This window comes from Oryzias latipes, chromosome 3 (genome assembly GCF_053564925.1).
Source record: "Oryzias latipes strain Hd-rR chromosome 3, Olatipes_Hd-rR_3.1".
NCBI lineage: Eukaryota > Metazoa > Chordata > Actinopteri > Beloniformes > Adrianichthyidae > Oryzias > Oryzias latipes.
The window spans coordinates 41,994,768-42,007,719 of NC_136239.1; the positions used below are offsets into that span (position 1 = coordinate 41,994,768).

General features: G+C 46.5%; 1 long non-coding RNA gene across 1 annotated transcript; it reads right to left on the minus strand.

Moving 5' to 3' along the window:
• Positions 1–6,239: 6,239 nt before the first annotated feature.
• LOC144991225 (uncharacterized) lies at positions 6,240–12,098 on the minus strand. The gene is made up of 3 exons (XR_013655207.1): positions 11,077–12,098; positions 7,947–8,068; positions 6,240–7,666 (listed from the first exon to the last, which is right to left on the minus strand). It is a non-coding gene; the product is annotated as an uncharacterized LOC144991225 (long non-coding RNA).
• Between the last annotated feature and the right edge of the window lie 854 nt (positions 12,099–12,952).

Below are 12,952 nucleotides of genomic sequence, written 5' to 3' on the forward strand. Positions count from 1 at the left end.
AATGATAACTGAAGATTTCAACTGTTCAAATCAATGTTAAAGGTTTTTAAAATAATCTCCCTTCCCACTAAAACCAAACAAAGCGGTTTTGAAAAACCCATCATTAATTCCCCATTACACACACAGACACACACGCACGCACGCACATGCACACACACAAACACCCACACACACCCACACACACACACACGCACACACACACGCACACACACACACACACACACACACGCACACACACCCGCACACACACACACACACACACACACACACACACGCACACACACCCGCACACACACACACCCACACACACACACACACCCACACACACACACCCACGCACACACACACACACACACGCCCACACACACGCACACACACACGCACACACACACACACACACACACAGAGCTGTGACCAGGCCTACATTTCAGCTATATCAGCAGTTGGTTCCCAAGTAGAACCCAAATGTGGTTCCGCTGCTGCTGAAACTCTGAGGGCTTCTTTCTTCCCCGTGAAGATGTTGGACCCACACGGTTCTGTCTGAGCTCCTGGCTGAGTTCTCGAGCGGGTTTGGACATTCTAACTTTATAAACGAACCAGAACCCGTCAATTCAGACTTCCAGGGACACAAGTTTTTTTTTATTGGAGTTTAAGTGTTCAAGTCTCTCCAGATCCTAAAGTGTGAGCACCAGTTTCGTTTCAAGGACACATTCCAGTTTATTTTAATGATTTTCACAATAATAGATTCGACATTTTTGTAATTAACTTCAAAAACGTGAAAGATTTTGATGACGTGCTCTGAGCATTGAAGTAAAATAAAGACAAGCAGATACGCAGATGACACCAGTTTGTCTCTGAAGGAACTGCCTGCTGCATTCAAAGATTGGGTTACTCTATTTACAAATAAATATAAGTCGTGTACTGTTTATTTATTTATGTTTTAGTTTGTTTATTTATTCATCCGTTAGCATCAGCTTACTTTAGAAAAAAGGCTAAACATGTCTGCTCATTCTCTACTTTCGGATTGCACATGAAAAATAAAAACTCACTTTTTCTACCAATTGGGGCGGCTAACCTCTGATCTCAATGTTGCAGGCCCAATTCCTGCCTTGCCCGCCCATGTGTTGAAGTATCCTTGAGACTGAACCCCACCTTCCCCTGGTGGTTATAGGTTGGCGCCAGCGTTCAGGAGCGGAGCCGCTGTCAGTGTGTGAACGGACGGGACTGTGACTGTAAAACCCCCTGGGCCTTTGAGGACGGTAGAAAAGTTCTAAGTTCTGTTTTCTAAATGAGATCTTAAAAGTCTTCGGATGGTGAGATCATTTATTTTAAGTGTTTATAAATGTTACAGCAGTTCCAGCACCTCTGCAATACAGAATATGGATGAATGGTCTTTATTTTATTCTGGAAACTGTTCTGTTGCTGAATGATCCAAACTTGAAACTCAGTCTGCAGAAATCGCCTGTTCAGACAGATTAACGAGAGAGGAACTCTGTCGGGTAGACATGAAATTATTATCAGACCCAAAGAGTCTGCTGGAACCAGAACCAGAACCCTCAGCAAATCTATCAGGAACATTTACGACAGCAGACTGAGTCAGTTGTTGCAAAAAGCGTGTTGTTGGTCTTTTTAAATCAAGAAGTTGTAGAAGTTGTTGACATGTGGCCATCCCATGGAAAGGCCAGGGGACAGGCATGATGCCTTTCTCTAAATGTAGCATTTCATCAACGTTGCAGCACGTGCAAAAACCTTAAATGTGAGTTAATGACTTCCGTGATGCCGTCGGAACCGAATAAAATCACTTTTGAAAGTTTGAGTCTTGTTTTTGGTCCTGAACCATGATGCAGCTGGTCGATTCAAACAGCAAACAGACCTAAAAATGTGGATTCTTTGATCCAACTTCACACTAATGTTGTGGAAAGGTCGTGACCTCATAAAAACCACCCATGTTTGTGCAAAATTTAGCTTCTTGGCAAATTAACGGGACTAAAACTAAATCAGAAACTTTTCAAAACATTCTGAAGAATATTTATCTTCATAAATTTAGATTTACTGTTTGAGTTGTTTCCACGCTGGCAAAAGTAATCAGATTACAGCAGGAGGATCCTCTAACCTGTGGCTGCACATGCTGACCAAGCCCCCACAGGTTACTATGGCAACAACACGACTGCATGACAACCATCTTCATCAGGACTCCCACCTGCCGTGACGGATGTGAGGTGGAGCAGTTGGAGAAGTTCATCAGGGTCATTGATAAGGCTGATTGGACTTGATCAGCTGAGTCAGAAGCTTCCTCCTGCAGCAGGAAGCAGCAGCAGGAAGCAGCAGGAAGCAGCAGGAAGCAGCAGGAAGCAGCAGGAAGTAGCCGTCACTGCGAGCTTCAGATTATGTCACACCCAGAAACACCTGAGGAACAAGAACACTTTAGGGATGAAGATGTGTTGAAACAAAACAGCAGATCTGAAACCCTCTGAAGACATTCAAGAGTCAAAAATGCTCAGAAGCGCATGCAGTCGTGCATGCACACATGCCACGCCCACCTGCCTCACCTTTGACCTGTCAACAAAAGAAAATGAGAAGCTGTCTTTGTGTGGGCCAACATTCTGCTTCTCCTCAACCTCCTCCACCCAGAGGAAGATGCTGCAAGAAAACTTTTTACCAACGATTAACGGCCAACCACCGTGCACGGCCACACATGCACACACGCACGTGCACCTATGAACAGCTGGGGAGTATTTTTAACCCGAAGCCGGACCGAGAAGAAGGAACGTGCTGCCGATCTGAGCAGCAGCAGATGTGCTCAGAGATAAGATCTGACCTCAGATCAGCGCCGCCGCTGTTATTTAAGCTGCGGCTGCACCCGGCTGAAGCAGCCACAAAGCTGGGGGGGGACAGCTGTAGCTGTTGGGAGCCCATCATGCTGGGAGCGCACCCCCCCAGCTGTGAGGATGGCCACAGGAAGCACGAAGCCTGCAGGAGCGCTACAGCACACTTCCTCTTTCTGGTGGTTTCACACACTTACATAAGCAGCACTTCATAATGTCTGCATGTGTGCTCTGCACTTCCACTTCAGAGCGCGTGCACGCCACCGGTCCATGCGCGTGCACGCCACCGGTCCATGGCGTGCATGCTGGTGCCATCAGTGATGGCACCAGGACACTGGTTCAATCAAACTGACAGTGGAACTATGGTGCCACACCCAACTTTTGTGTCGCTCTTTGGTTACTCTTCTTCACTCTTCGTCACTCTTCAGCGTTGTGGTCACTCTACGTCAGTCTTCGCCACTCTGTGTCTCCTACATCTAACTGCGTTTCGGACAAACATCCGTGGGGCTTCAGAAAGCTCCAGAGTCCGGAGAAGACCCTCGTTAAAGCTGGAACTGGCATCACATCAAAGCTGACTCAGCAGAAACCTGCCTGGGACGCAGAGGACCACGCAAACCTTCTGCAGGCTGGAGAAGTCTGCAGTATTGGACACAAGTGTTCATAAACCTCCATGTTCTGCAGAGTTCCTCAGGGTTCCATTCTTGGATCTCTGATGTTCAGCCTGTCCATGTGATCCGTGGGCGGCTCTCAGGGTGTGAATGCGTCTATGGGTGACTGTGACTGTAAAGCGCTGGACGAGTACACACCATGTACCATCCCTCTGGATGAGGGATGTCTGACCCAGAGGGACAGTGGTACATGGTCCATCCCTCTGGATGGTCCAGACAACCCTCCATGAAGCTCCAAACCACAGATCTTACAGTCAGTTTAGATCAATGACTCTGCATGAACGTCCTCAACAATCCTTTTTTGCTCACAGACTTTGTCACAAACAGAGCAGCTGTCTGCAGGTCGAGGCAGAGCCCCGCCCCTCGCCTCAGCGCTGATGTCCGACCGCGTCCGTCTGTGTTTGTGCGCCCGTAAACACGCCTTGTGTGTTTGGGAGCTCTTGTAAATATTGTGGTGAGCTCCTCACTGGCAGAAGAGAGGAACCTGGCTCCATCTGTCCCTCCTCTTCATCAGTCTGCTCTCCTCGTCAAAACAACGTCCCGTCAGCCGCAGGTTCGAGTCCTGATCCAGCAAGTCAGCAGTTTCTCAGTTTGTTTAAAAAGAAAAAGGAGAAAAAACTATTCAGATCCTCTGGAAGCGACTCCGTTTTTAGTTTGAAGCCATTTCAAACTTGAGAGTTTAAAACAGGAAACTGGGCTTTGACTTTCGAGTCATATATATTGGCTTACTTTATTTTTTCATTTGTTTCAGGTTTTCAAACAAGAATTAGAGGATCTGAAGGTCTAAAACCTGGAGAAAAGATCAGGTTCAGGGTCTGAGGTGGACTTTTACCCCTTTAAGGACAATCAACACAAAGAATCTGCTGCTCAGCCACTGAAGAAGAAAATCCAACAATAGAACCAAAGAACCCTGGAAGCACCGATCGTCAGACACAAGAACACGATTGAACAAGAGCTTTAGTCCAAATGAAATCAAATAAGTAAATCTTTCCCATTTTGCCTTTTTGTTTTGTTTTATATTCATTTAAATTCTATAATGAATGAAAATGTCATTTAATGTGTTTCTTTAAGTTTGTTTGATTCTAAACAGTAGGATAAGAGGAATAGCTATCTAACCGGAAGAAAATTGATGAATTTACATCAGAGACCATAGAGATAAGTTGTGGTGTCCCACAAGGATCAACTCTGTGCCCACTGCTATTCAATATTTACATTATTGATATATTCAATGTTACAAAGCTTATGAAACTCATGTTATTTGCTGATGACACATAGATATTCTCTTCCACAGACAATCACAGGTTAACCAAAACAAAATCATGGATGGATTACAACAAATGATCTTTAAACCTAGATAAAACCAAAGTGATGTTTTTTGGTAACTACAATGCAAATAAAGAGCTCTCAACTGAAATAAATAATATTGTCTCAATTGAAAGTGTGACAGAAATCAAATTCTTGGTTTTTTTTACCGATGACAAACTAAGTTAAAGCCTCACATCAGACACATTCAAACTAAAGTCTCAAAAAGTATTTCAATCATATATCAGAATACAAGAGTAGATATTTATTGTACTGCTCCTTCATATTACCATATTTCACCTACTGTATAGAAATTTAGGGGAATCATTCAAGAAGTTCTCTACATCCTCTCTGTTTATCAGAATTGTACATAAAGCCGGATATCCTGATCATACAAACAATTTATTTGATCAATCCAGACTTTTAAACTGTCTGACCTTGTGGATTTTTACACCAACAGCTTCTATCCAGAGTCAGTGGGAAATCGTTCCCATTCAATATCCAGACACAGTTCTTAGAAAATGAAGGAGGAACAAACTGACGGGATGTAGGAACTTCAAGATCAAACTGATAAGAACCACAAAGAAAGGTTTCTGTGTGTCGGTGTGTGGCTCTAAACTCTGGAACGGGTTCAGTAATGAGCTCAAACAATGTTCAGATATTCAAATATTCATGACAATGTAGACAGAAACTGAAGATAAGAGTTAAGGATCAACAGGTTATTGAATAATTCTAATTCCATGTGTGAACTTGACTGTGGTGAAATAATCAAAGCTCTTTTAATGAAAATCAATTAGTTTTACATTGTAATGCACATTAATGATTACTGAAATGTTTTAATTACATTCAATAACTTTTGATTTTCTCTATTGATCTGCAATGTGTAGCAATAATTACTGGTTATTTTGTTCTACTAATAATCAATGATTATTACATATTGGTTACTGTTTACTGAAAGCATGAATGAATGTTTTCTGAAGATAATCAATCATTAAAAGGGAATTGGATTTAGTAACTTAAAAAGAATCTATCGGGCTGCTGCTGCGGCGGGGGTCTGGGTGTGGGGGTGGCTGGGCACTCTCCCTCCTTCTTTTCACGTTCCACCATCCATTTTAGAAGAACATAAACACTCACCTGAGCACAGGTGTTAGCTCACCTTTGCACTAACAGTTTGCATGATTGAATGAATGAAAGATTTCACACTAGTTGGTTATCAGGCATAAGTATGCGTGTGAACACTATCTGTTTTGTGTACATGTCGACAGGTGGACATTTTTGCAGCTAGCAGGTGTGTTTATAACATTTGAGTGTGTGTGGACGGGCCCCGCCCTTTTTGTACTACATTTGAACCTTACCATAATGATAAACAACCAGTAAACTTGTTGCTTTATGCTGCTTCATGGTCTTATCCCCCCCCCCCCCTCCCGTCCTATTATCACCCCCTACCCCCCCCTCTCTCTAACATCCCTCTCTCTTCTTCCCCTCTTTCCTTTTCCGTCCGGTCCAACACCAAAGATTTTCAAACATGATTGAAATTAATAAAGTTTGGCCTCAATTACAAAAGGGGTTTATTCAGACATACCTCTGGTTTGTCTGAAGATTAATAACCCCTCTTGTTAAAGCAAAATATGTCCAACACAAGAGGCCCTCAGCTCTCATCTGTCTGTCCAGCTGTTGGACAGGACAAGTTAAAAAAAAAAAAAAAAAAAAAAAAGAATCTATCGGATCAGAACCGGATTACATACTATGTAAAACTATCAAATGAATGAACTCAGTAGGGGGGGGGTTATATAAACTCACTTCTTCCCGCTCCTTTTCAAGCAATAAATCAAACTCTACTTGACTTTCGTTAATTATCTCTATATTTATTTAAGTAAATTTGATTGAAGTGACTTTTTGTTTTATTTTCTTTTTTTAATTTATACATTTTCTCATTTCTGTAATGCGTTTGATAAATGTGTGTAAATTCTTTATTGCCTTGACTACAATGCTATAAATCAATCAATCAATCAATCAATCAATCAATCACAGACACGCATGTCTGCTCTAACCTGTTGTCTGTTCTTTTGCTGTAGCTGGAGCTGATGCAGCACGGTTGGTGTTAACGTCACTATTTTCACTATCCATGTTTTGCTCTACAGAGTGGGGGTGGACTGAGTTCTGGTTGGTGCAGAAGAACGGGTCAGTGAGCCGGACCTGCCTTTGCAGAGCTTTTGACTCTTTTTAGCTCCGAGCTTCTATTTTTGTCGTCCTTGTGACCATCCGCCTGAACATCAGAGGACGCAGGACCACCGCTGACGTTCTCCACCAAAAGCTTCATCAGCTTCTGGAGCCGCACAAAGCCTGAGCTTTTCTTAAAGTTAGCATAAGGAAGTGCTCATCAGAACAAGGTCATGGCTGGAGGCGGGACTTTCCTCGCAGCAGAATTGCGACAGACGTTGTGGTTTTCTTTCGAGGTACATGTGTTCCCCTGAGGGATGCCAGGACACTGCTGGGCGCCGGTTCACGTTGTGCAACCTTTGGGACTTTTCAGTCACGTTAGTGGATGAAGATCCTGAGAACGGACCCTGTGACGGCGGCGGGTGTATCCCAGAATGGCGCAGGAGCACACAGAACCCGGCCTGACTCACACACTTACATCACAGCTCATCCTGTTTGCTGCAGCATCATGGAGGCAGAGGAGCACAGCGCCACCTACGGTCAGCCGCAGCACCGCCACAGGAACGTCCAGGATCTTCTCTGGACCTGCTTGGAACCACAGAACCTGCAGAGCAGCTTCTGCTCCTTCATCTGTGATGCAGAAGCCTCACGTAGCACAGATGATGCAGTGAGGCGCCGTGCACTTAACAGGAATTATAGTTACTCCGTCATCTAAAAGTAACAGAGTAAGAATTACTGGATGAGAAAAGTAGAAAACTAATTTATCTTCATTACAACAGAAATTAAAATCTAACAAGGTCAGACAACTGGAAAGTAAACGACCAGAACCTTCAAGTATTTAGTTAACTCACCACTTTTTTTAAAGGGTCACACAAGATCGTGTTTTTAAGTGTTTCATAATGTTCATTCCCACAAAAGATCCGTTCACACATCTCTGAGTATTCCTCTAAAAACCCGCCCCCCAAATCCATCAGAACAAGCGGGTCCTCACATTGTGATGTCACGCTGCCGAGACCGGATCTAGTGTGACATCATGACATGGGCAGCACCCACACGGAGAGAAAGGCGGAACCTCTGAGTTTGAGTTGTCCTACTTCCGTGTAGGAAAATGGGCTGTGAAGATAAGTAATATATCATTAAAAAATGTGTTCTTTAGTGTGTCAGAAGTAATCATATATATATGGTCAACCACGAAAGGCTTAAGAATAGCATGATGTTCTAGAGTCTTTAACGGCAAATATGACATCACAGATTTCCCAAACTAAAAGTCTAACAAACAAACATTTAAGAAGACTATCCATGAATCTACAGCATTCTGAAGATGAAAAGTTGGAGGATTTAAAAAAAACAAGTTTAGATACATTTTTTTCCAGATAGAAAAATCATTCAATCCCAATGCATTGTGGTCTATATCTGGCAATCGCAGAGACTTCTGGGAAATTTCCAGGGTGCTGGATTTTGGATTCAGACACAATAGCAAATGAGTCAGACGGTGAAGAATTTGGACACAACCCTAAAATCAGACAACAACCCAAGTTCACTAAGCATGCTAATGCTAATGCTAATGCTAGCAGAGAAAGCAGGGTTGTTGTTTTTTTCATAGTTTTACGCTTTATTAAAGTTGTTGAAAGAGCTTTTCCTTAAAACAGTCATATTGTACTTTCAGCTGAAGTTTGAAATAAAAAGAGGAAGAGAAGGAATGAAATGTGTCCTTTCCAGGGACGAGAGATTTCTAGAGAGAACAAGACTAAATCGCCATTTGTGGGTCTCAGTGTGTGTTTGGGGGGAGGGGGGGACTTGCGGGAAGGAAGGAGCAAGAAAGAAGGAAGTTTGAGTGACGGGAAAGACATGAGAACAGAACAAACCACGACAGGACAGTTACACACACCTCCACATCCTTCATCAGCCTGTTGACACAAAATCTGATTCAAAGAATACTTTCTGGTCTTTTATCAAACACCTGAAAACAAGCTACACACAAATATGAAAACTGGGATTTGGCAGATTTTTACTAAATCACTAAATGTTTGACAGCTATAGACACTTTTTTCTTGCCCTAGCTGGTAGAGGATGACTTAGATGTAGAAAAGAAGGGAAGAGTGGTGAGTCATCAGCTCAGAAACATGGAACAGGTGAGAAAAGGGGGGGGCTGCAGACCAGGACCCTGTGGAACACCGGAGAAAAGGGGGGGGGGGGGGCTGCAGACCAGGACCCTGTGGAACACCGGAAAAAAGGGGGGGGGGCTGCAGACCAGGACCTTGTGAACACCGGAGAAAAGGGGGGGGGGGGCTGCAGACCAGGACCCTGTGGAACACCGGAGAAAAAGGGGGGGGGGGGGCTGCAGACCAGGACCCTGTGGAACACCGGAAAAAAGGGGGGGGGGCTGCAGACCAGGACCCTGTGGAACACCGGAGAAAAGGGGGGGGGGGGGGGGGCTGCAGACCAGGACCCTGTGGAACACCGGAGAAAAAGGGGGGGGGGGGGGGGGGGCTGCAGACCAGGACCCTGTGGAACACCGGAGAAAAGGGGGGGGGGGGGGGGGCTGCAGACCAGGACCCTGTGGAACACCGGAGAAAAGGGGGGGGGGGGGGCTGCAGACCAGGACCCTGTGGAACACCGGAGAAAAGGGGGGGGGGCTGCAGACCAGGACCCTGTGGAACACCGGAGAAAAGGTGGCAGAGTTCTTGCAGTTCTAACAGGCTTCAGCCCTTCAGTATCAAAAGCTCTGATATCAAACCACAATCTGAAAGTGTGAAGGAGGATAGTCCTCCATGGGCGGGGGTGGGGGGGGGGTCTAATTTACATTGCATATCTGTAATCAGATTACTCCAGAAACCCAACTGTAATCTGATAACGGAAATGCATTTTATCTGCTGAGTTCATCCAGGAATTCCTGTCAAGCTGATTCTGTTAATCAATGGCAGCTGGATGTACCGCTCCACCACAGCCACGGAGCCACCACAGCGTTCCATCAGGCATGGTGTTTTTCAGAGGAGGAACCGACATCGATGAGGAATCCCATCAGCTCACGCCACAGAAACGCATCAGCATTCCTGACGGGTCCGATTTTGATTAAGGAACATCCCGATGTTCTGGAATCAACCGCCGCTCCGCTGGTTCTGCCTCGGAGGGGCGATGGCACAAATCCCAGAGGAGAAACTAACCCACCACAGCCAGCCGACAGGATCCTCTTCAGGTGTCCAAAACCTGTCTGTGCCGCCCAGAGTTCTGCTGGAACCTTAGGGACCGTTCTTCAGTCCCGGTTCCCGGTTAAAGCAAAGATGCCAGCGGATCTCTGCAGCCGCAGAAATGCTTTAATGAGTCTCAGCAGGAGGCGGCGGCGGCACCAAACGCCGTAAATCACACCCCAGAATGAAACTGTACTTTTTGCTCCGGCCTCCTCTTCTGCCCTTCATCACCGCCAGGAGGACAGAAGCCCCGATACCTGCCCCGCATTCTACAGCCTTTACCCAAATATGGTCATATCCTGAAAAACGGCAAAAGGACACGCCCATAAAACGTGCTCCTTTTTTAGAACGTGGAGGATGTTGAAACACAGACATGGAAACATGTTTGACATCTGAAGGGGTCCAAACGGCACTTTGCTCCGCCCACTTCGAAGAGTTCCTCAAGGAGATGTTGGGTCCACGCAGAGGCCAAAAAGATGTGGCTAAAAATGAGAACATTTGAGTCCTAATAAGATTAAAAAGTACCCCCCCACCCCCCTCAGAGAACAATGAATATAAAACCCAATCTGATCTTTCTGGTGGGATTCAGACAGAACCTCTTCTGGCTCCAACCTCTGGTGGTCTGTTGAGGAACTGCAACTTTTGCTTCAAACTCGGGAACAGAAGGTGGGGGGGCTCGGTCACGGATGAAAAACAACGAGTGGCGCTATGACATCATCGATGCTGGTGGTGTTTTACACTGACTGGGACCTTACACCTGTGACACGCCTGTGACACACCTGTGACACACCTGTGATACACCTGTGACACACCTGTGACACACCTGTGACACACCTGTGACACGCCTGTGACACACCTGTGACACACCTGTGACACAACTGTGACACACCTGTGACACACCTGTGACACACCTGTGACACACCTGTGACACACCTGTGACACGCCTATGACACATGTGGACACCGGTGGAGCCGTTGACATTTGGTGATCCACTGATTGGTCTTTGTGGTTTGGTGTTGAGGGGCTTGTCCCCAGACCAGAGGACCTCCGTCTTGACAGGAAGTTGTTCCCACAGATGTTTCTCGTGTGGCGGTAAAGCGGCGTGAAGCTGAGATGCTGTGGACCGTCTGCAGAAGATCAGAGAACATCCATCAGGTCATGCTGACCGAAGGTCCTCCATGCTGGAGGCTACGACCAACATCTGCAGATTATTCTAAATAACTCAAACTTTTTCTGACATCAAAGTGAATCTGGAGCAACGAGGACGCCGGCGTGAGTCCGACAACGCCGGCGCCGGAGCAGAAGAACACGGCGTTCAGCAGGGAACCCCCTCTGATGCAAAGGCAGACTTTACAAACCGTCTGATGAAAGCGTGTCACTCACTTCCTGTCACCATCACGGATTAGAAGGTTCTGCTGCGGTCCCAGAAACAAACGGAGAAAAAAACGACTTCCTAATCCTGAAACAAACAAACAGACTATGAACATGAACTGCAACAAAAGAACAGCGAGTCCTGCATAAACTCTGACCGGGACTTGAACTGGACTCATGAGAAGATCAAAGAAATGCTGCATTTAAAGGACGATGTTTATTTGAGGTTTACGTCATAAAATTATGAATTATTTGACAAATTCTAAATGTGCAGAAAAGGTCAATAAAGCTTGAAAAAGGAGCTAATGCGTTAAAACGGGGGGGAGGGGGGTCAGAAACTAAAGCTTGAAACTTTAAAATGACAAAACCATAAAGTAGTGAGAGCTCGTCTGCTGACAGGAAGAACGAGGATCTTTGATTTCTTTAAACTCATCCTTGGATTTTTCATTTTCCAGATAAATTCTCACAGAAAACATTTGAACGAGAAAAATGATGAAAACAATAAAAAAAAGTACAAAGTTAGAAAAATCAAATGTTTTAGAATCAGAAAATGCTTTCCTGATAGTGGGGAGGGGTCTGGGCCGACCCAGGCCCGGGTCTGGGGCTGCAGCTAGCCATGCTGCTTTTAAAGGTGCATGGAGTCAGGCCCAGAACCAGCCAGAACAACCGCAGGGCCCGGTCTGCTGCAGAACCGGAGAAACCACAGGGCACGGTCTGCAGAACCAGAGAAACCACAGGGCCCAGTCTGCAGAACCGCAGGGCCCGGTCTGCTGCAGAACCGGAGAACCGCAGGGCCCGGTCTGCTGCAGAACCGGAGAACCGCAGGGCCCGGTCTGCTGCAGAACCGGAGAAACCACAGGGCCCGGTCTGCAGAACCAGAGAAACCACAGGGCCCAGTCTGCAGAACCGCAGGGCCCGGTCTGCAGCAGAACCGGAGAACCGCAGGGCCGGTCTGCCTCAGAATCAGAGAACCGCAGGGCCCGGTCTGCTGCAGAACCAGAGAAACCACAGGGCCCAGTCTGCAGAACCGCAGGGCCCGGTCTGCTGCAGAACCGGAGAACCGCAGGGCCCGGTCTGCTGCAGAACCGGAAAACCGCAGGGCCCGGTCTGCTGCAGAACCGGAGAACCGCAGGGCCCGGTCTGCCTCAGAATCAGAGAACCGCAGTGCCCGGTCTGCAGAACCGCAGGGCCCGGTCTGTAGCAGAACCGGAAAACCGCAGGGCCCGGTCTTCTGCAGAACCGGAGAACCGCAGGCCCGGTCTGCCTCAGAATCAGAGAACCGCAGTGCCCGGTCTGCAGAACCGCAGAACTGCAGGGCCCGGTCTGCAGAACCAGAGAAACCACAGGGCCCAGTCTGCAGAACCGCAGGGCCCGGTCTGCAGCAGAACCGGAGAACCGCAGGGCCGGTCTGCCTCAGAATCAGAGAACCGCAGTGCAC